General features: G+C 40.2%; 1 pseudogene across 1 annotated transcript in view; it reads left to right on the top strand.

Annotated features, from left to right (window-relative positions):
- The first annotated feature begins 3,736 nt into the window (after positions 1 to 3,736).
- LOC309555615 (emopamil-binding protein-like) overlaps positions 3,737 to 23,814 on the top strand; it is a 28,739-nt pseudogene continuing 8,661 nt past the window's right edge. The window contains exons 1-2 of the transcript in view: positions 3,737 to 3,813; positions 4,024 to 4,223. The product of the transcript in view is annotated as an emopamil-binding protein-like (transcript). The remainder of the gene's footprint in view (positions 3,814 to 4,023; positions 4,224 to 23,814) is intronic.

Below are 23,814 nucleotides of genomic sequence, written 5' to 3'. Positions count from 1 at the left end.
TGAAGACGGGCTGGTGTCCTCTGAGATGGAAAGAAGAGAACAGCAAGAGATCAACTTTCTCAAATCAAATATATTTTCTATTATGGGTTATCACATTATTAATGAATTTATTAATATTTAGGGCTAAGGGCATGCTGACAAATTCTTTTTTAGCTAGATAATATCAGACTGGTTCCTGTGGGTTACTAAACTCTGTGCATTGCTCTTTGCATTATTAAACAGAAGCCAATGACATGGACACCCATTTACTTGGCACTGTCATAATAGTTAATGATGTCTGGCTTTCGTAAAATGCATAATTGAAAAGTGTAACACACAAGGGGAACAAAAATAAATAAATATTTCTTATGCAATAAAAAAAGCATAACGGTTGGAGTCATGAAATTGAATAGCTCAAAGGCTGTGTGAAAATTTCATGATAGGGTTATTGTTGAAATACTATGTAAATTGAATGTACATTGTTATAATTAATTTGCCCTGAAGTTAAATATTTGTGCATGTTATATTTCCAATGCATGCCAAATGCCCTACTTTGCATTATATTAAGTGTTAAAAGTATGAAAAATGGGAAAAGACACCTTTTTTGATTTGCTCTGAGAAAATGAAAGAAAGTAAGCAAGCTGAAAATTGTTAGATGACTTGATTTCAGAACATGTTTATGTTAATAGGGTATTTGACTTTTGAATGCTTCATAAACTATGTTATGCTCTGTGCTATTTGAGGTACTAAAACAGCTGGAATACTGCCAGAAGCCTTAATTGGAATCATCTTCACAGTAGCTGACAAATACAGCTTGTATTTGGTTCCGGAGATTATGTAAAAATGTAAAATGATGTGGAAGGACTGCTCTTGGACATACCACAGAGATTGTTCAGAGAACATATCACATCATCATAATTATATACGAATAACCATAGGCTCATCACATATTAATGTGAGCTATGGAGAAAGTAGCATTCTGCAAAAAAACGTACATGGCAAATTAATTGAGGCAACACCTCTTGCAGGATTCACTTTTCAAACTCCTAGCATTCATGACTTCTGGCAGGTAAGGCAACCATAACTTCAGATTGTTATCTGCAGCACCAGCATCCATAACATTAATGCTGGCGCTGTATGACTACTTGTTGTATTTATTGCTGCCATACCAATGTGATATTTAGGTAAATTGCTTCTGAGGAGGCTGTAGGAGTAAAATTCCATTCTGTGTAACTAAATTGAAGTCATCCAAAATGGGTCAAATTATACTTTAAACTGGAAAACTCTATTCTCAAGTTGTAAAGCATGTCTGGGGCACAGCGTGATCCCCTTAGGGGTGCCCCGGTTGAACTGGCTCCCGCTCTTCCTCCTGGATGTCAGCCCCACTATCCCCCTCCCACTGGTTTGGCGTTCTGACGTTTTCTTGTTAGGCCATTGCTACTGCCTCAATTGTGGGAAGAATGTCAGTTTGTACATACGATACTTCTGCTATGTTGAACTTTTTTATGTGAATCCTTGCTGTTTGTTTGATTGTTCTTATGCAGTTCTATTGTTATCTTCTCTGAAAACTCAATAAAAACCATTGAAAGTAAACAGAAGTGCTCCCTGACCACCTACCTCTAAATGAAGAGAGCACCTGCTTGGGTGAGTACATATTGCCATGGCCTTGATGCTTAGCTTCATAGTGTGGCAATTTTTACTTAACATGCCATGTTTCACAGCCAGTATTGCCTGCTGAGCTCAATGGGGCTGTGCAGCAGCCACAAGCCAAATGCTTGGCTTGTGGTTCTGGCACAGTGTTTCAATGCAAAATTCCTTTCCAGCTGGGAAAAAAACACATTCAGGAGGCAGGAGTATCACCTCCTGCAGTGGGAGAGTCCTAAAGGGGTGTTGATTATGAGCAGTGTGCATTAAATACAGAGTTCAGGGTTCAAGTGTGCTCTACATACAGGGTTCAGAGGTGCACTGAGTACAGAGTGCAGAGTACAGGGATGCCCCCTTTTCCACCAAATCACCCCCTTCCCACCCCAACCCCCCCCCCTCCTGGGCAGTACCTGATAGAGAACTATGGCTGCAGAAGAGCAGGATAAGTTACTCAAGAGGAAAGTGTAGTGTAGCAGCTGCGGGACATGTGGAACTGTGGGCACAGACTTCAGAAGCTGTTGCCTCCAGACACGCACCGGGTTTCCAAAGACCTACTATCTATGCAGAGAGACAGTATGTGGAGCACAGTTGAGATTGGAACTAGAGGAACAGGATCAGCACATGTGGATGCCTGCTCATTTCACCCTCCACTCCAGCCTGCTGCTTCTATTTAAAAAGAATCCCAACTGGCCCTAAACTCTGCCTGGATAAGTGGCTACTGGTGCTGAATCAAGCTGTCAAGGGGTTCTTTTCTACATTAGCTGAGCCAACACTAACCTGCCAAAAAAAAGGACTGATTTTTACTGACATTAAAATTCTCTAATGGACATTTACTAAAAGCTGTAAAAATCGTTCATTTTTACAAACTGTCAGTAAATTTACTGACAGTTGGCAACCCTGGAACCCAGGTACAAAAACTCAAAAGGGCAAAGCTTATATCATACTTTATATTTAAAATAAAGCAAGCAATCACCAAGTAAAGCACAGGACAGCAGAGGATTCTAGGGTTACACGGCATCCTAAAAAGTATATATCCCTGCATTTATACATTTTATGATTGGTTATTGTTTGCAGCAATTCAAGCTACTGCTAAAGGGTAATTGTAGATTTGTTTAGTTTGCACTTTTTGTATTTTGATTAGAGTATAATTTAAGAAGAATACAAAAGCATTTGGATAACAGATAATCAAATTACAAAATGACTTTCCTTTACCACTGCTGCAATATGCCAGGTTCTGAAAACATTGACAAAAACATTGACAAGGTCTTTGTCATTTTCATTTGCAGTCTTCCAGCTGCCTTAAAATGGGTTGCCTAAAAGTAAACTGTTTTCATTTCTACTATTGACAAAACAATTTATTGTGCTAAGAAATATAGGTCAAACTTAACAAAGTAAATACCTCCATGAAAGAAAAGAAAGGTTATATCCCTGTGTTAATTAAAAAAATATAAATGTTACCCTACAAATGAAATTATAAAATACAACTGTAGTTATTTTATAAAATTATTTTTATTACCTTGGTTTGTGTTACCATATAAAATTTTGCTTGTGTATTATATTCAATATGTATTCTGATTTTTGTGAATATATTTAAACCATTCAGTGTGTTTCTCCATTATACCACTCCTAGCTTCCAAATTAGTGTTACTGTGGGGTTGATTTACTAAAATTGGAAAGTGCAAAATCTAGTGCAGCTGTGCATAGTAGTCAATCAACTAACTTCAGCTTGCTTAATTAGGCTTTGAAAAAAAAAACCTGGAAGCTGATTGGTTTCTTGTGCATCACCTACTGTACATTAGTATTTAGTAGAGAAACTGTGTATTCTTCAGCCAGTAGATGGCAGTGTTTATACTTTTGTAGCTGCATCTATGGTGTGCTCTATGTCTTTTCTCTGTATAATAAAAGTTTCCTTCTGCAGTTAAGCAGCAAAGTCCATGTGGACTGTGCACTGTTTGTTCTGTAGGACTATATACAGAATTTCTAACAGGTTATGGGCCTAGGCATAGGCCAGACACCCACCCAGAGAAAAGATGAGAACCCAGTCATAGCCAGCTACAGCAAAAGAAGTGCAAGATATATCAACAGAAAGAAGATTATAAGAGAATAGAAGAAAATGGCCGGTAACACAGCTGCAGCAATGCTTTCATTTGAAAATCAAATTCAAGATGAACATGCTGAAAATAAGAAAAGGTATGTGGAAATGTATAAATTAAGACAAGCCAGAACACCCTTCAGATGAGTAGATAGAGAAAGATCAAAAAGATAAGAGCACAATCTCGCCTAACATTCATGTTAAAATCATACATAAATGTAAGTGTGAAACTGCTAAAGAAATGTGGAAAGGATTACAAAAGGTACATGAAAGAGCTAATCTTAGCAAAATAAACTGTATTTGATTAGAAAGCTATACCAAACCAAGATTATAAAAGGCCAGGATATGCAGGATTACATAAGGCACATCTTGGAAATGGTTGAATGCCTGAGAGATATAGGAGAAAAAATAAAAGATTTTCCTGTCACAGCACTATTACTCAGCGTGTTACCAGAAAGTTATGAAATGTTTGTCACAGCACTTGAACTGAAATTGGAATATGTTAAAGGTAAGCTTGAGGATGAATATAAATGTAAAGCAGAAAGTAGTGGTGGCGCTTTGAAGACAAAAAAATAGGAAAAAAAACAGTAGCATGCAACAAGAAATACGTGAATGTTTTGTGTGCAAGAAACAAGGCAATTTAAAAGCAAACTGCAGAATCCAGAAAGCTAGAATGCAAAAACAAACTAAACTACAAAAGGCCAAAAGTGCGAAGAAAGAAACAGATTTTGCTTCAGATAATGAATGTTTTTTAATCCAAAAGATGCACCTCATATTTGCATGCATGATGTGTTGATTCAGGAACTATGAGTCACATGACAAATGACAGAATATTCTTTATTTAACTTGACCAGAGTAAAACAGAAAAAATCACCACAGCTAATGGACAAACAATGGGAGGAAGGCGCCGGAGCTGCCTTCGTCTGATGGAGACCTCTTTTCTTTTTTTCCGGGTTGCCGGCCAGCATTCATTGCGATTGATGCTGAATCTACACAGGAGGAACACTTTTTAATTCTTTTATTTTTAATAAAGGACTTGTCAAAAAATTGCCTCCTGACTTTATTTATAGTACTTTATTGGTGAATGAGTAGGGGTACTATGTACCCTATACCAGTGTTTCTCATCTCCGGTCCTCAGGGCACACTAACAGGCCAGGTTTGCAAGAAAACTGAAATACACCACAGGTGATATCATATGCTGCTCAGAGATTGCAGTATTCTAGTCTGCATCTCCCCAAGGTAATACTTAAAATCTGGCCTGTTAGTGTGCCCTGAGGACCGAAGTTGAGAAACACTGCCCTATACTTATTTACATAGATGAGCGTTAGAATCTTGGGTCCCCGTTGTTAATAGAGGCTTCCAGATTCTGATAAGCTCCCCACCCATAGACCCCCACAACATTCCCATGTCCTCATCAACATGGGGACAAGGTGCTTTGGGGAGAGGGAGCACCCCCTGCCCCAAAGCACCCCCCCATGTTGAGGGCATGTGGCCTGGTATGGTTCAGTATCGCTCGTCTCCCCCTTTCTGACCTGCATGCTGGGATAAGGGTCTGGTATGTGTGGCATGGGGTTCCTCTTAAAATCAACACCAGACCTAAAGGGCCTGGTATGGATTGGGGGTGACCCCATGCCGTTTTTTTCTCTGCAATTTGTAGATGCAGGCAATTCTCTTCTTTACATTCAGCTGTCAGCAAGGAACTCAGTCCACAGTCTCTAACCATTTCCTGTATCCTGTCCACAGCCTCTAAATATCTCCTGTATCCTGTCCACAGCCTCTAAATAGCTCATGTATCCTATCCACAGCCTCTAACCATCCATCATGGCCATAGCCTCTAACCACCTTCTGTATCCTGCCCACAGCTTCTAACCATCTATCGTGTCTGCAGCCTCTAACCATCTCCTGCACCCTGTCCACAGCCTCTAACCATCTATCGTCTGCAGCCTCTAACCATTTCCTGCATCATGTCCGCAGCCTCTAACCATCTCCTGTTTCATGTCCACAAACTCTAACCATCTCTTGTAACATGTCCACAGCCTCTAACCACTTCCTGTATAATGCCTGCAGCCTCTTACCATCTTCTGTATCATGTCCGTCCCCTCTAACCATTTACTGTATCATGTTGACAATCTCTAACTATCTCCTGTATCATGTCCACAACTTCTGACCATCTCTTGTCTTGTATCATGTCTACAGTTTCTAATCATCTCCTGTATCATGTCTGCAGTATCTGAGAAGGAGCCTGTAGAGGTGTCAAGAGCAGGAGAGCCGCCGGGATGGGGGTCATAGGAGGAGTCAGCTGAACTTGTATCTATCAGTGATCTGACAGCGTCTATCAGTGATGACATAGGATATGACAGAAGTTGTCTATGTGATCCACATGTGTAAATGCCTGAATTGTTTTTAAAGAATGTTAACAGCTCTTTTATAATTTTAAATACATTTGATGGTTTTTGGTTACTATGTCATTGGAGGTTTCCCTTTTGTTTTTGCATGACACTTGACCCACTACATTATGTGGAGTGGGGACTCTGACATCTACCTTGGAGTTGATTAACTATAGCTGGTTTGCCGACCATGAGAGTGGAAGGCATTTGTAGCTGGTTAGTTTTCATCCATGGGGAGAGGGATCACCCATTGCACGTGAGGCGGTGTTTGGAAGTGGAAATTTTGAATAAGGAGGACTTTACTTATTTTATGATTTATAGAGCTTTGGCACAACATCAGCAGGAAGAACAGCACTGGGTGTTTCACACTACATGGACTTTATTTAATATCACAACAGTTCTAATTAATATAATTTTTGTTTTTATCACAGTGCTACCTGTTAAGATTGATACACTGTCATTTTTTCTTTGTTTACATTTTTATATTTATGGTAGCAGCAGTGAAAATTTGTTTATACACAAAGTGTTACACATTTATTTTTGTTTGTCACGGTATATACCATATATAATTTTTAATAGCACTGAGTTTTTTTGCTTAAATAAACCAAGATAATAACCACTTCAACGCTAGGACATCATATGACATCATATGACATCATACGGACAGGAAGTGGTTTAACTTGACCTTCATGTAAACTGAAAAATATGGTTTTTGACTTTTTTTTATAACTTTAACACATTGCTTAAAACACTAGCTATATGTTTGTATCTTAAATTTGATATTTGCACTGTTTTGTACTTAAAATGCCCATTTGATTTACTTTTTTGAAGTGTCAGTAGAAAATGGGGCTCTGTCAGTAAATTTCATGATTTTTGTCAGTAAAAAAATTGGAGCTGTTTGTAAATTTTGGGTGTCCTCTTAGCAATTTCACTTTGATGGATTCGCAACACTGCCTAGTTAACACTCAGTGGATGCTTACTTTGGTCAGTACTGCTGTTGAAGAAATGTTGGTCAAGAAAATGTTTGCATTAAAGTAGTCTAAAGCCTGATTTTGCTTATATCTATGATATAATTAATGTGATCATGTTTGCAATAAAAATGTGATCAATATAGTTATTATATGTAGTATATTTGTATAGTAGTAATGAAACCAGTATGCCAAGACAACACTGATATCACGATTCTAAAATACTGTATGGGTTAAAAGCTGAACTCAGGGCACAAAAACTTGAATATGTTGGAATGTGTAAATATTCCAGGGGCGTACCTACAAGGGTTGCGACTTGGCCCCATGCTGCAGGGGGCCCATGTGCCCCCCCTGTACACCTAGATAGGAGGATCGGAAGGGGTGCCTGCATACAGAGGAACTCATCTCTCTATTTTCCTCCTGCAGCTGCTGAATGCCTGTGGGAGGGAGAGGAGGAGAAGCGGGCATTTGGCGGCTGCTAGAGGGAAATGGAGAGACTGGTTCCTCTATATGCAGCCTTCCCCCACTGCTCCTTTCCAGCTTCTTTCTGCTGCCCCTGTGTGTGCTCTCCAGCCCCCCTGTGCTCTCTCCTTCCCCTATCTCCCGCAGCTCTGCCAGGTTCAGCTCTCCCATTTACCGCCGGATCTTTCTGATCTGTCAAGATAGAGAGTGGGGAAAGGGCCAGTAAATATGTAATTTACCAGCCCCTTCTTTTTCTGAATGGAGAGTAAGTGACGAAGTCTTTTGATGACGAAAGGTTGGCGACTTCAGACGCAAAGTCCACACGCCCCCTTACGGAGCCGGTTGCTTTACATTGCTTGATGCTGCTTTGGACAATTGCGGGATGCCGCTACCTGGTCCTGGGAACAGCACGTTCTATGTACCTGTTTTTTACCTTCTCATTGTGAGTAGTATTCTTTTAATAAATTGGATTTTATATGTTACGGAATTACGCTATGGGCTTTTATTCTTTTTATATACTCATGCATATATGATGGAGTGATTATGAAGCATTGGAGGTTGACAACCGCTGGTGACATTGGTATAACATCTTGTTGGGAGAGGCTGTCTCATTAAATTGAGTAGCCAAGGAGTTCTGGTAAGCTGCTTGTGATACTTGTGCACAGAGGTGTCCCCATCCTTCACTTTTCCCTGGGTGTCACTGAAAAGGATTGTTCTCCTCAACACCTTGCATGCGGATTCATTTTCATTTGCATTTTTGTTTTGGGACTGTATTCAGTATTTTGGACACTATTTTGCTTATATTGTATATGTTTTTATTGTGGTTTTCCACTTGCCACATTATTATTCAAATTACTTTAGCGCTGCACTTTTTGTAAAGGGCTAATTTTATACAGGATCCAATTAACCTACCAGCATGTCTTTGGAGTGTGGGAGGAAACCGGAGTACCCGGAGGAAACCCACGCAGGCACAGGGAGAACATGCAAACTCCAGGCAGGTAGTATATTGGTTGGAATTTTTAACCAGTGACCCTCTTGCTGCTAGGTGAAGGTGCTAACCACTACACCACTGTGCCGCCCAATATTTAACCTAAGCCCCCCAACAGTGCTCCTGAAGAAAAAAAAATAACACAATTGTAGAAAAATAATAAAAATAAAAACAGTAAAATAGAAATAATAAAAAAATAAAAAATTACTGACTCCAGTGGTGGAACTATCAGGGTCACTAAGGTTGCACGTGCGACCATGCCCTGGCATTCTGTCACTGGGCTTAGAGGGAAGAGCCCCAGCAGGGGGTCAGGGGGGCCCTTTATAATTTCTTGGGCCGGGGCCTTGAAGGTTCTAATTACGCCACTGATATAATATATTCTTTAATAGCTACAAAGGATGTAAACCCACTTTGTGTGCACCAAATCCCTTTACAAACCCAGATATTATGGGTAGTACTGATATCACCCATGTGCTGTACCTAACTTAGTCAGAGACCATACCTGTGCTGGGACCCAGCAGCTCCATTAAGTCCAGGATGCCTGCTGAACACCACAGAGGGGGTGGGTAGAAGACCAGTCACCCCACACAATAAGAGAGAGCAGTAGTGGCCAGTCTTTATTAAAGAAAACCCTTGCACTGAGGCAAAGATTTGTTTTCATTTCCAACTACTGCACAGAACTGGAGGAAATACACAATGGATAACATGATTTAAGTAAAAATGCACATGTCACTTGTAATCAGATAATTTTTGTTTAGCCTGGATTCAGGTGTAAAGATATCATCACTTTTAGACATAAAACGGTTCAAATTATAATTAAAACTATCAGTTCATCTAACACATCTGAATATGAAGAGTATCTCATACCAGCAGTTTATTTAGACTCAAGTTGTACGCTGTTTGAAGTTAAGTTCTGTGGTCTGCTTAATTACATTCATTAAACACAAGTGCGGTTTAAATTACTCCCCATATCTGAATCTCCTGTTTCTAAGCGAAACAGATACCTCTTACAACTGACTTCTTGATCATGATGCAATGACACGTAATAACAAAGAATAAATGCTGAAAGTTCACTTAATGTTCAATCGACAGTGGTGTTTGGTGATTACTAAATGGTTTAATAGACAGTAACAGTATAGAATTACCTGGGAGGCAGGGATGTTGATAGTCTGTATACAGATGTCACAGTATTGACTCAATTCACAAATTTAACACACTTGCACAATTATCTTTATTTTCAAGTGACAGGAATTTTTAGTTGTTTAGTACAGTAAAATGTGAAGATTATGGTCACATAGCTGAAAATAGGGTGGCTTAAGCTGCCATTAAAGCTTTGTGATTGGAGCATAATGTATACCAATGGTTACTTTATACTCAAGTTTAGAAAACAAAAAGAACGCACAGTGTGACTATCAGCATTAATGGCTACCAAAAATGTCTGCCAATGTCAAATGACCATACTAGGCATGTTTTTTTTTTGTAGGCAAACATCCAAGTGTTATGCTAGGCTCTGACAGCCAATTATTTTATAGCAGTCTTTGTGGTGGCATGACAAGGAGGGCATGTGTGGACAGAACCCAATAGACCATGGGTAGCATACCAGTCATATACCAGTTGGTGTAAAAAGTCATGTAGGTGGGGCATGCCAGGGTACATGCAATATATCTGTGCTGTCTGTACAATATGCACATGGGATATAGTCAGCATTTAGTGTGATTGTTAGCTAGACCATTTATAGCATGAATAAGCCACCACTGAGAGCAAAGAAACAAACATGCACTAATGGAAGAGGCATTTGCCAGACAAAAGGATTAAAGAGGCCAAATTAATTTATTAGTTTATTCTACAAGAAAGCCAAAGTGTTTTTGGGTCCCCTTCTTCGGGATTACAACAAAATATAATATAATGTAAATGTAATTGGTATAATCAAAAGTCTAAGACCCCATGCAAATTTTATGTTCCAAATATACATTTGTAGATAAATGGCGTTGAGCGTAAATGTTTTCTAGTGGCCAGAATATTAATTTATTCTATCCATTGGAATACATTTATACACATTTAGATGTATTTATGCATATTTACATGCATATGTGTGTAAATTATGCTCATAAGTTCCTCTCTGAATGCAGCTTTTGTTGCTAAACCCAGGACCCTGCATTCACTATATCATGGTCTCCTACAGTACACAGAACATGGAAATGCAATTGTTTTAATAAATACAAACTGCTAAATACAGTGTCTCATCAGCAGTATATAGCAGTCTTGTGACTTCTAGCAGTGTCCAGCCGAGCACTGGTTAAAGCTTGTAGGAGGAGTTTTCATTCTCCTCTGACTGTGAGGCTGAATGACCCCTCACCCTCTGTCTGGACAGTGCTGATTGGCCCAGTGCTGATCACATGCACCATCAAAAAAAAAAACACTCTAACAACATACATCAACCTGAGCATGTGCAGAGTGCCCCCCATGACTCTGTACTATCAGGAGATAGATTGGGGGTTGTGAAAGAAGGGGAGGATCAGAGAAGACGGGATCAAAAAGCCATTTTACAAAATGCAGAAGATTAACACCTTAAGTTCCACAGTAACTATAACAAGCATGCTTTGCTGCATATACAGACTGATTTTACAGTTGTGTGTTTAGTAATTGGCAACACGTTAAGCCTCTAAATGCTCCTCTTTAAATACTCTTTAGTGAGCTGCATTTAGAGCTTAAAAAAAAAAAAAAAAGCCAGATGCCTCTAGGAGTGGCACGTTTTTCTGCCCATGTGCATAAGGCCTAAAAATTATTGAAACTCATGGATAACATACTGTACATGTATAAACAAGTATAACCTTGCCTGTTGTGAGCAGCCTAACTTGAGCCAGGGAGTTCTCTGAATTTGTGTTTTCACTTCTTTGTCCGAATTCACATCAAAGTTCCAGCACCTCTTGGATGCTTTTTTTTCATTGGAGTCCACTGAAAGCAATGATATCACCTTGGCTTTTATACATGTCTGGAATTTAAAACATGCCTTTTTTAGCAGTCTATAGTCACTATAATGCAGCTTACCAATTCACTAGGAGCCAGCAAAATCACTTAGGTACTTAATGACCATTATTGATTTAACACAGCTTCTCCTTAATGAATGAGCCACAGTCTCATGAATATTGTTTCATTCCTCAAAATGGTTTCTCCAGTTATTTGTAAACAATGAATGGTCAGCAGGGGATAGGTTAATTTTATCTAGCTGTGTTGCAGTCCTCCAACTGGGACTTAGTCTGTGTGTAATAAATAATCAATGCATTTAAATTTGCTTAGCACATATTTTCAGGCCTTTGTCAACGTTCTTACTGTAAAATCTCAATTCTTCTTTTATTAAATATTAAACTGTAACTTATAATACCAGGTGACTTTTCCAAAGCATACAAAACAGCATCCTTTAATGTAGAAATGTGCTGCAACTGTTTTTCCCACCACCAAAATTGTACCGAACCATTACAATTCACAGGATGAAGCATCACCTGACATTATGGGTACGCTTGACAAATAATCTCTATAGAGACAGCTATATAGTTTTTCTGGATGAAATATTTTGGGTTCGAAACAGAAAATAGAGAATGCTATGAAGAGGAGAAATAAATTGAAAGTGTAGAGGAAACAAGAAAAAAACTGTTCTTACTCAAGAGAACAATTATAAATTAGCAACCGCTTTAATTCTAACATTTCTGACGTATGCTTGCGTTGCTCTCAAAATAAGGGTACACTCTTACACATATGGTGGGATTGTCCACACATCAAACCCTTCTGGTCGCGAGTTCACCAGATTACAACTCAGGTATCCACATATCCCCTTGATTTTTAACCCCGCACAATTTTTGCTTCACCACTCAAGCACCCCAATTTCTTCTTATCTAAAAACATGACCTATACATCTTATAAATGCGGCAAAACTCTGCATACCTATACATTGGGGATCTACACAAGCTCCCTCAGTAATGGAATGGTTCACAAGGATAAACAAAGTCGCAGAAATGGAGGAACTTATAAACATAGCAAAAGATACACCAAAAAAATCTCTAAAACCTGGGCATGCTGGTTCCACTACAAGACGACTCCCCAGTACCAGGCCTTTATGAATAATAATAATGACCAGACACTCCAATAAATAGGAAAACAGAGGTTTGTCTCTTTTTTGTCCCCAAAGGATTATACGGAGGATCTCTCACCCCTAAACAAGGGTTGTGAGGAGATTCCCTCAACATGGTTCTTACAATCTCTGCCTTTCTTATATGCATTGATTCAATTATGCAAGTATGTCAATTTGATGTATATTGATACTCCCATTTTTTTTATCCCATAAGAATTAGAGAGTTACAGACCACCCCCTTTACCTACGTCATTCTTCCTAATCAGCTCCCACATCCCATATACTAGGATCTTTGTTAATAACAATAAAAGACATTGTAATTAGATTGAGATCACAGTGAATGGTTTATATATCAAGAGCATGTTTTTGCATTTTGCAAGCAACATTCATCTCCATTCATAAAATAAAAATATGCCAGCATTTAATGGGATTTATTAAGTGGGAGGCATGTGCAGAAGATAGATGGCATGATGGAAGGTAAAGCCACTCAACAGGTAGAATATGACGGGACTGTATCCTACTGGCTAGAGTAGGACAGATACTACAGGTGTCAACATATGTTCCCTAATACTTTTTAAACAAATAAATGATAAAGTATCCGCTCCTCTCACCAAAAATGTTTAAGCCAGGTGCTGAGCAGTAGTACCATTTGACCTGATTTATCATGAGAGTGGTATATAACAACTTTGTTTGAAAATGAAAAATCCTGGTGCCATGAGAAACTTCAGGTATGCACATAGTGGGGAAACACTTGTAAATGTGTTATCAGTACATATGACTTGTGTGGAACATCTCTGTTAAATCAAAGGATGAGGATCACATTCTTTTCAGTGTTTGATCTTGGTCATGGATGGGTGTTCATAGTTACTCCAGTGGATGGTGTTGCTCAAATCCCACTAAAATTATAACATGTCACCAACAACTCCGTTGCAAACATATATACTCTTAATAGTGCAATGTCACAAGATAAGTCAATGTTTTGGCACCGCACAGGATCCCTTAAGGTGACATAGTGACAACTTGACATGCCATGATACATGTACTGTACTGTATATGTTATAGGCAATGCGTAAATAAGTGAACATACAGAACCAAATACCCACCCCCAGTAATGTCATAAAGACAAATATCTGCCTTAAAAATAAAAAGCTTTATGCTATACTCAAAAATTAAGTATATACAAAGAAATGTTTCATTTAAAAAAAAACAGCAAGTGTAAAGAGTACTTCAAAACCTGGTTAGCAGTTTTTAGATAATACTGTACTTTTTGCTTTCTTTTCATAGCAGGCATGGTTGAATAAAGACAAAAGTCCATCTAGTTCGACCTGTGTAGGTGTATGTGTGTCAGTGTCGATAACCATTTCCCATATCCCTGTATATTGTGTCCACTAAGATACATGTCCAAGAGTCTCTTTTAAAAATATCAACACTCCCCACTGACACCACCAATTGTGGAAGAGAGTTCCACATCCTTATCACCCTGACAGTAAAAAATCGCTACGGAACTTAAGGTTAAACTGCTTCTCCTCCAAACTCATTGTGTGGCCCTGTGTCCTCTTACACTACCTGAGACTAAAAAGTTTTTTTCCTACACTGGTATAATCATAGAGGAATTTGGATATCTCTATCATATCTCCTCTTCTCCAGGGAAAATAAATAAATGTAGTGCTTGTAGTCGTTCCTCGTAATTTAAGTCCTCCAATCTCCTTCTCTAGACTCTCTCCAGCTCCAGCACATCCTTCCTGAGGACCGGTAACCAGAACTGGATGGCATACTCCAGATGTGGCCGAACCAATTTTATAAAGTGGCAGGATTATAGTTTTATCTCTGGAGTAAATTAAATTTTTTATGCAAGCTAATAGTCTGCTGGCTTTGCTTGCTGCAGCTTGACATTGCGTGCTATTGCTCAGTCTGTCTTCTACAAGGACCCCCAGATCTTTCCACATCCTTAATTCCCCCAGAGGTTATCCCTCTAGTGAGTAGTTTGTGTTTATATTTTTAGCACCCAAGTGCATCACTTTAAATTTCTCAACATTAAACTTCATTTGCTATCTAGATGTGAAGTTATTGCCCTGCTTATTTTTGTGTCATCCACAAAAACTAAGATTGAGGTATTTATCTCAACCGCTTTATCATTTATGAATTAATTAAACAGAAATTGTTCCAAGACAGAGCCAGACCAGTCTAAGTACATGTTATTTATCTTGTCCATCTGAGTACCACAGGGAGCTTTAGAAAGCTTGTTCACCTCAAAGGTGGAGCATAAAGAGTCAGCTTGATTTGTGCATTATTGAGACTTAGAATGAAGGCAGTATTTCTGGTAAGAGGACGTCTGCATGTGGTGGGTGACACAAGGGGAGAATTCACGTGGTGACTTGAATATTTTCACAACTGCATTTTAAGATTTTGTATTCATGTGAGCACTAGGGTTGAGCGAACACGGACTGTATTGTTCGGGATCGTACCGGACTTTTGGGTTTTCGGTACCCGGACACGGACCCGAACATTTCACTGTATATTCGGGATACAGTCTGTTGTTCGGTTGTTTTGGTGCGGTTTTAATGGCGCGGTTTCAACAGCTGCAGGGCAGCCAATCAACAAGCGTTTAACTAGTGTGCCCTTAGAAGCCATCACAGCCATGCCTACTAATGGCATGGCTGTGATTGGCCAGTGCAGCATGTGACCCAGCCTCTATATAAGCTGGAGTCACGTAGCGCCGCACGTCACTCTGCTCTAACTACTGTAGGGACAGGTTCATGCTGCTTATTTGAGGGAGAAATAGGAGAATATTGTAGGGGCAGGCTGGAGATTGCTTTCGGGGAAAGAAAAGGACACCGGACAGAAGAATCATCTTTAATCAAACAGCTATCTACATCGATTTTATTGTGTGGTGGTGCAGTGCACAATCTTTTTGCCCTGACCTGAGCCCAGTGAGGAGGAGGGAGAAAAAAATAACTTTTATCAGTCTGTTAGGTGGGCGGTGTGCAGCGTGCAGCGGACATTTAACCACTTTACCACCGGAGGATTTTCCTGCTAAAAGACCAGGGTTTTTTTTGCCATTTTTTACTGCGTGACTTTAACTAGCAATTGCGCGGTCGTGCGACGCTGTACCTAAACAAATTTCACGTCCTTTTTTTCCCACAAACAGAGCTTTCTTTTGGTGGTATTTTATCACCTGTGCGATTTTTTTATCACGCGCTATAAACAAAAAAAGAGCGTAATTTTTGCAAAAATAACAATATTTTTCACTTTTTTTTATATGAAATTCCCCCCAAAAAAATGTAAAAATCAAAATTTTTTAACATTTTCGGCCAATTTGTTTTACACTACCTATGTTTGGTAAAAAAAATCGCAAAAAGCGTATTTTGATTGGTTTGCGCAAAAGTTATCGCGTTTACTAACAAAGGGAAAGATTTTTGTCATTTTTGGTGTTTTTTTTTTTAATGGGTAATGGCGGCGATCTGCAATTTTTTTTGCGGTACTGCGACATTGCGGCGGACAGATCGGACCCTTGACTGACATTTTTGACACTTTTGGGGGTACCAGTGACATTACTGCAGTAATCAGTGCTATATATATGCACTGTTACTGCAAAAATGACACTGGCAGGGAAGGGGTTAACAGTATTGGACAGGGAGGGGTTAAGTGTGTCCTAGGGGCGTGCTTCTAACTGTAGTGGGACAATGCTATTGGTGTAAAAACAAAGATCAAAGGTTCTACATAGTAGAACCGTCTGATCTTCATTTTTACACAGGGAGAACAGACAGGCGGCTTGTTTACATAAGCCGCTCTGTCTTTCTCCCGCTGTACCGGCGATCGTAGTGTGAGCGGCGGACATCGGGTCCGCCAGTCACACTCCCGCACTCCTCCGTGAACGAGCCTCGGCGGGCGCGTGCTCGCCCGCTATTGGCTCTAGAAGGAGTGACAGGCGAGCGACGTAGATCTACGTCACTCTGCCTGGTCGGGGCCGACTGCCGCAGTAAATATACTGTGCGCAGTCGGCAAGTGGTTAATGCAAGCTCAGTGCATATGTGTCTGCTTAATCTGGATGTTTTTTTCTGTGACATACAGCGTTTAGACACTGCTATTCTAATCTGCTATTCAAAAATCACCAATTTAAGGGAAAAATAATTATTTTTCAGTTTTTTATTCATACTTTACTGTGACATACAGCGTTTAGACACTGTTGTGTTCTAATCTGCTATTCAAAAATCACCAAGTTAAGGGAAAAATAATTATTTTTCAGTTTTTCATTCATACGTTACTATGACATAAGGCCTTTACACACAGTGTTGTTCTAATCTGTTATTCAAAAATCACCAATTTAAAGGGACATTTTTTTTTTCATTTTTTCCTTTATATGTTGCTGTGAGATAAAGCCTTTAGACACTGCTGTGTTCTAATCTGCTATTCAAAAATCACCAATTAAAAGGGAAAAATAAAAAATTTTCATTCATACGTTACTGTGAGATACACCCTTTGGATACTGTTGCTCTATTCTGCTATTCAATTAACACCCATTTAGGGGAAAAAATTAAATTGCGGCCCAGTCTGCATATGTTACTGTGAGATACACCCTTTGTATACTATTGTTCTATGCCGCTATTCAATAAACACCCATTTAGGAAAAAAATATTAAATTGCGGCCCAGTCTGCATATGTTACTGTGAGATACACCCTTTGTATACTATTGTTCTATGCCACTATTCAATAAACGCTATTCCCGAAGAGAGACTCCCCCCCCCAGGGAAGAGGAAGAAGGAACCTGAGGGCCACGCATCTAACCTTCCAAGCCCCCATCACTCCAGCAGGTTTTCATAGCCGCCACCCAACCTTGGTCAGGCCGGATGACAGCACAGCGCCCCCACTTGATAACTGATAAAAACAGATACTACACTTGATCTTAGCCAAAAGGTCGAGAATCTATGCTGGTGGCATTCCCAGCTGACAGCGGGGGCACGGTGGAAGCACAGGGCGAAGGCAGAGGAGGAGGAGGTCGCCAACGCAGCCAGGGCACCGCCAGCACCTCAGAAGGCAGGGCTAGCATGTATGAAATGTGGAAAAGCTTTGTTGGCACGCCACAACAACCAGGACCACCAGCTGTTTTTTTTTTTAAGCCCATGGTGTGTGAACATTCTCAGGCTATCACCCGGTGGGTGCATAAAAAAGTGCACACCAAAAAAGTGAAACACAAAAAGTGACAGGGACTGGGGTACTTACTCTGGCTAACATGGCCGAAACTAGGCAGCCCCGTTCTTTAGGAGGTCTGCTGAAACAGATCACCCAAAGTACTAGTAGGGGCTCTCCCGAAGAGAGACCCCATAAGAGAGGGCGAACCAAGCCAGAAGGCCATATCCACCCCCTCCCAAGACTTTCAGGGACAGGCCCAAGGACCTACACCCTACTAATCACGCTGTGCAAAATAAAGTGTGCCGCAACAATAAAAAACACAAAACGTGAGACACACAACACATAAAAGTGGGGAAAGGGATAGTGGAGAAGTGCAAGGTTAGTGCCACTTTGCAATACTATGGCAGGCCCTTCGGCCAGGAATAAAAAATTACTCTGGTCCTGAATCCTGAGCAAAAGGCCCGGCCCTAGAGACAGGTGTGAAAAACATGTGTAGGAAGTGCAGTGTCCTTGGTGCCATACTCATAGTGTTGCCATCCACCGTAAATGATGGCACCCCTGGACTGCCACTCCAGGGGCACATACACCACAGGCTTTTCTGAATCCCGGTCCCTGGTAAGACCAGTGCAGCCCCGTCCCTACCAGAAGGTCTCAGAACTTAGACAGCTTTGGGAGAGCCCTACCCACAACCAGGGACACATACCTTTTCCAAGGCCAGACTCAAGCCAGAAGGGGGAAAAAAGCCCCCCGCCGCCATCACCGTTCCTTACCATATACCATATACAGTTCCTTACCATTCCTTACGTACTATACACGTACTGAATGACAGGTCTGCCCCCTTCAACTTCTGGGTCTCCAAATTGGGCACATGGCATGAACTTTCCCTTTACGCCTTGGAGGTGCTGGCCTGCCCTGCAGCCAGTGTATTATCTGAACGTGTATTTAGCACAGCTGGGGGCGTTATCACAGACAAGCGCAGCCGCCTGTCCAGAGCCAATGTGGACAAGCTCACGTTCATTAAAATGAATCAGGCATGGATCCCACTGGTCTTGTCTGTACCTTCTGCATAATAGACATGTATACCGGCCTTACCCAGCCATTGTTGTATTTTTGATCTTTGGCACTCTTTTGGGGTGTACCCTAATTTAAAAAGAAATAAAATTAAAAACAAAAACCAGTGTTGGCTACCTCGTCCTCCTCCACCGCCGCTTCCACCTACACCGCCACATCCACCGCCACCTCAACCTCTTACTCCATATGGGCTTCGTCCTCCTAGATCAAGATGATTCTTTTTTATTTTTATGTTTTTTATGTTATTTTAAGTTATTTCCCTATCCACATTTGTTTGCAGAGCACTTGTCATGCTCTTAACAAACTACTTTTGCTGTCATTTGAAGCCATATAGCCCTTTCCATGTTTTTTTTAGAGCCCTTTTAGTGCTCAAAAGTTTGGGTCTCCATTGACTTCAATGGGGTTCGGGATCGGGGTTAAGTTCGGGTTAAATCCGGGTCACGAACACAGACTTTTTTTTCAAGTTCGGCCAGACCCTCGGAACCCGGACATCCAGGTGTTCGCTCAACTCTAGTGAGCACAATTGTATTGGTGTACAAGGTGTTTTTTAGAATATACTACACTATATAGTGTTCTATCTTTTGGGAACATTCTGTGGACTCTGTGGAGGATGTATGAGGAAGAAATGAAGGAGGATCACTGATTTAGTGAAGAAGTAGCATTACCAGAGGATTTGAATGTTATTTCATCAAGTGTTGCATGACCTACACTTTTTTTTTTTTTTGGGGGGGGGTAAAAATATCTGGAGAGTTTACATTTTTTATTAGGGAAGAAGGAATACGTTCACACATAAGAGAAGATTTAGATGTTGGACTTTTATTGACTTTGGGGATCTGCATTACATTTTTGCACAAAGCACATTTTTTATTTTGGGAGGCGGGGGGGGGTGGAGTATGTGACTTTTTGGAAGACACAGATTACTTATAGCTTCATGGTATTGGTCCATGGGGCAAGATTTAGGCCTGGTACACACTTTTAGTCTTTTTTTTTCGTTCAACACAGCGGGTTTAAAAAAAAACTGAGGAGCTCTGGAGGAGTTGCTGTACTAACTATCCAATGTTAGTACAGCGATCTCTCTGCTGAGCTATTGTGTTCTGAAAGAGAGACTGTCCCCCCCCCAAGAACACACTGGTTAGTGCTCGCAGGCATCGGCTGAGAGTGCTGGTCGGATGCCGGTCAGCAGATGTTTTTTTCTGGCATGACTCCTTAGACAGAAGCCGGATGTTTCTGTGGGACAGGCTGCCTTATACATGACCTGAATGTCAGCCAATTTCTGTAGAAGCAGCCAATACCATCCGATATTCAGCCCAGGTGTACTAGGCTTTACCAGCAGCTAGGGGGCTAGGAATAAAGTGGATGTCTCTACCTGAGCAGTGAAGTGAGCTCTCCAAAGATAGAAATACACATATACTGTAGAGATACAAGGTTTTATTTTTTAAGGAGAGTAGGGAAAGGCTAAAATCACTGTTTGATTTGTATGTGCATTTATGTTCCCATTGCATATTTCCTCTAATTATTGTAGTTAAATATTGGCAACAGAGCAAGACGTAAGTGGAGATCTTAATAACTGAGACCCCAAATAGCAGTTAAAAACAACTAGGAGTTTGAATTCTTCTTCACACTATACAAAACTGAAAAAAAAAAAGTTTTTTGCTTGACAAACACTTTAAAATAAATGATGTTAAAATTCAAGATAAATAGCAGGAGAGCTGTCAGCATAGTCGGTACACTGTAAGAGATTATTGCTATGCATTAAATTTGTTAGGGAAGAACAGCAGTGCAGGGAATACATTCCAGGATAAGAACATGTTGTCAAAATACAAGACGCCTGTGCATTCTTCCTTTTATTTTGGTGTTCTTATTGTATTTCTACCAGATCTGTGCTTTCATTTCATGTAAACCTTTGTGCCTGTTATAATAACTGATCACTGCTGCTCTCTCCTTGTGCAAAGTAATTTGTCTTTTTATCTGGCCTGTCTCCTAGTTTTATGCCTTTGGGATCTAGTAGATGGGCCTGATGGTTCCCTCCCACAACTATGCTCTCTACATAGACTATTGTGCAGCCCAGTAATGACATGAATTATACTCTTTCAAGGTAATAACTGGGTTTTCAAAGGCATTTGTGGTAGACAAAGTGGATTTATATGTATTGTTCAGCTATTATAAAATACATTTCTTTTGTATTATAACGTAACTATTCAGGCTCAATTGCACAATTGTGGGTCCCTGAACACAGACAGTGTGATGTTGGGGATCCGCACCAACACAGATGTCAAATTGAAACACAGCAGCTGTGTCCATGCAGCCAATGTGTCCCAATAGACATTAATGGAATTGGCTATACTGGAATACAGGGAACACCTATGCATCCCCATGCAGGGAAACACGGCTCTGCATGGGTCCACAATACTTTACCCCCAGAGTGAACGAGGCCTTGGACTCCTTAAGCATCTGCACAAACAATTGGCAAAAACAAGATTTTTAGTTGCAATTAATTTAAGTCAGCACAGATTTACCTTATTCACTAAGCTATCTGCAAATACAATTTTCACAAGTGAGCATGCACTACTCCCTTATTTAATTTTAAATAATATGAAACTACTGTAAGTAGCAATATTATTAGCCTTTATGTACACACAGCCTACTTTGACTGCTGGCCGTAGGAAAAGGGAAAATGCAGAAAAATTGTGGAAAAATCCTGATGTTTTCTGGCGGCTGATGGTCAAAACTTTCCTATCCTAAATGTGACTCTTTCGCATTCAGGAGAGGGAGGTTGAAGCTCCCCTAACCGCAGCAGCTCCTAAACTCTAGTAAACGTCCATGGGTACATTGACACATAGGCTTTTATGAAGTTGAGCTTAGGTGCTTTGGCAAAAAAACCTCAAAATCTCCAAAACTCAAGTTTAGGAGCTGTAGTGTACATGAAGCCTTACTGAGGTTATGGTTTCCAACCTTTTTTTTTATATAATGCTATTCAACTCTCTTTTGCATTTTCATCAGTATGTGAAAAATAACTACTTTACATTTTGTGGCTCATGTTACCACAAAAAAATAAGTTGTCTTTTGTCAAATGTTCTTTATCTTAGTTAGGAAACTATCTCTGTACTGTTTACTTGTACTCAGTGCTCTTCCTTCCAAATTAGTTGGAAAACACAGGCACTCCATATTTTACTGTTGTGTGGTAAAACTACTTAGAAACAAAAAATTGTGTAGCGCTAATATGAAAAAATTGGCATATGAAACCAAAAATATTGAAAATAGTGACACTCAAAATATTAAATACCACTCAAATACAAATGGCAATAAAATAAGTCATGAAAATATATAACATGAAAAAAACAGTCCTCTAATGTGAATGAACCAATGAAAGGGTGGAAGAAAATGTGCTCAAAAAGAGATGAAAAATTGCAAAAGTTAGTCCCAATAGAATCCAATGGAGCAATCCTTGTGTATCACCCGTGAGAAATTATATGGTGAACTGCTTACCAGACCCTTAAGGTCTTCAGGGCATATAGGTAACCACAGATGGCTGATATCATAGGCAAGAGATCAAAGGAATTCATCGGGAACACACTTCTCATACAAAAGGCACCAAGATCCAATGATGGTATGATGGGAAGTTCTCATAAGAATATAGCCCATGTATGGGCCAAGGAGAAAAAAAGGGGCACATAGCCTGATACAGTTTTAAAAATATTACACTGTTTATTAAAAAGTTGCACTTACTAGACATAAAAAGCATCCAGGGTATATCGGCATGTATCACAGGCAAAGACAGAGCTGCGGCGTCCCGCAGATACAATAGAGACTCGGACCGAATGTTGGGGGCGTGGCTGCGTCATGTCTGGAACCACCCGACTAGTTTCATCATAGGTTGACGTCTTCCGGGGTGCTCATTACTTCCCTCATTTATCCCTGCCACTATAGACAAGATTGCTAATTTTTTTTTTCTTTTTAAAACTTAATAAAAATTATCTAATTAAAAAATATATTTTTTTTTTCTAATGCCTCTCTAATAATTTTCCCCTGGACCTTGTTCTCTTGCAAATACTATGGTCACTCTCTGGCTCCAACACTCTCTAACGCACATTAAAATCTGTACCTCTCTTCTGGCATCTTACCCAACTCTCTAAAACATGTACTAGTTACCACAAACCTAAAAAGCTCTCGTAGAATCCCATTAATCTTAACAACCTAGGACCCATCTCCTTGCTCCCCTTTACCTCCAAATTCCTTGAATATCTTAAAAACCTGGTCCATTACTGACTGAGCTACCACCTCAATAAAACTATCTGTTTTGATCCCCTTCAGTCTGAATTTCACCCTCAACAATCCACAGAAATCACTCTCCCAAAACTCACAAAACAATTCGCTAATGGCAAAAAACAATGGTCACTATCTGTACTCCTACCTTTGGACCTCTCTGCTGCCTTTGACATAGCTAACCACCCCTCAACTCCTTTGGTCTCCATAACTTTACTCTTCATTGGGACTCATGCCACCTATCTCACTGCACTTTCAGTGTTACTTACAATTCTACATCCTCCTCTCCTCTTACTGCGGGTTCCTCAAGGTTTTGTTCTTGGACATCTCCTATTCTTAATTTACACCTCCTCCCTGGGGCAGCTGATAGCCTCACTTGGCTTTCAAAACCTTTTTTTATGCTGTGGACAACCAAATCTATCTCTCTACTCCTCAGCTCACAATATCAGTCTCCTCACGCATCACTAATTTACTGACCGACATATCATTCTGGATGTCACATCACTTCCTCAAACTCAACCTGTCCAAATCCAAGCTCATAATATTTCCTCCCCCACGTGCTCCTTTCCCTGACTTCTCTGTCACGATCAATGGTATACCTATCAATCCATCCCTGCACACCAGGTTGCTTGGTGCAATCCTGGACTCTGAACTCTTCTTTCAGCCCCACATCCAATTACTGTCCAAACCTTGCTACCTCAACC

Source organism: Pelophylax lessonae (assembly GCF_965119305.1).
Source record: "Pelophylax lessonae genome assembly, chromosome: 5".
NCBI classification, from domain to species: Eukaryota; Metazoa; Chordata; class Amphibia; order Anura; family Ranidae; genus Pelophylax; species Pelophylax lessonae.
Note: the sequence above shows the minus strand (reverse complement) of the source record. Positions and strands in the feature narration are given on the sequence as shown.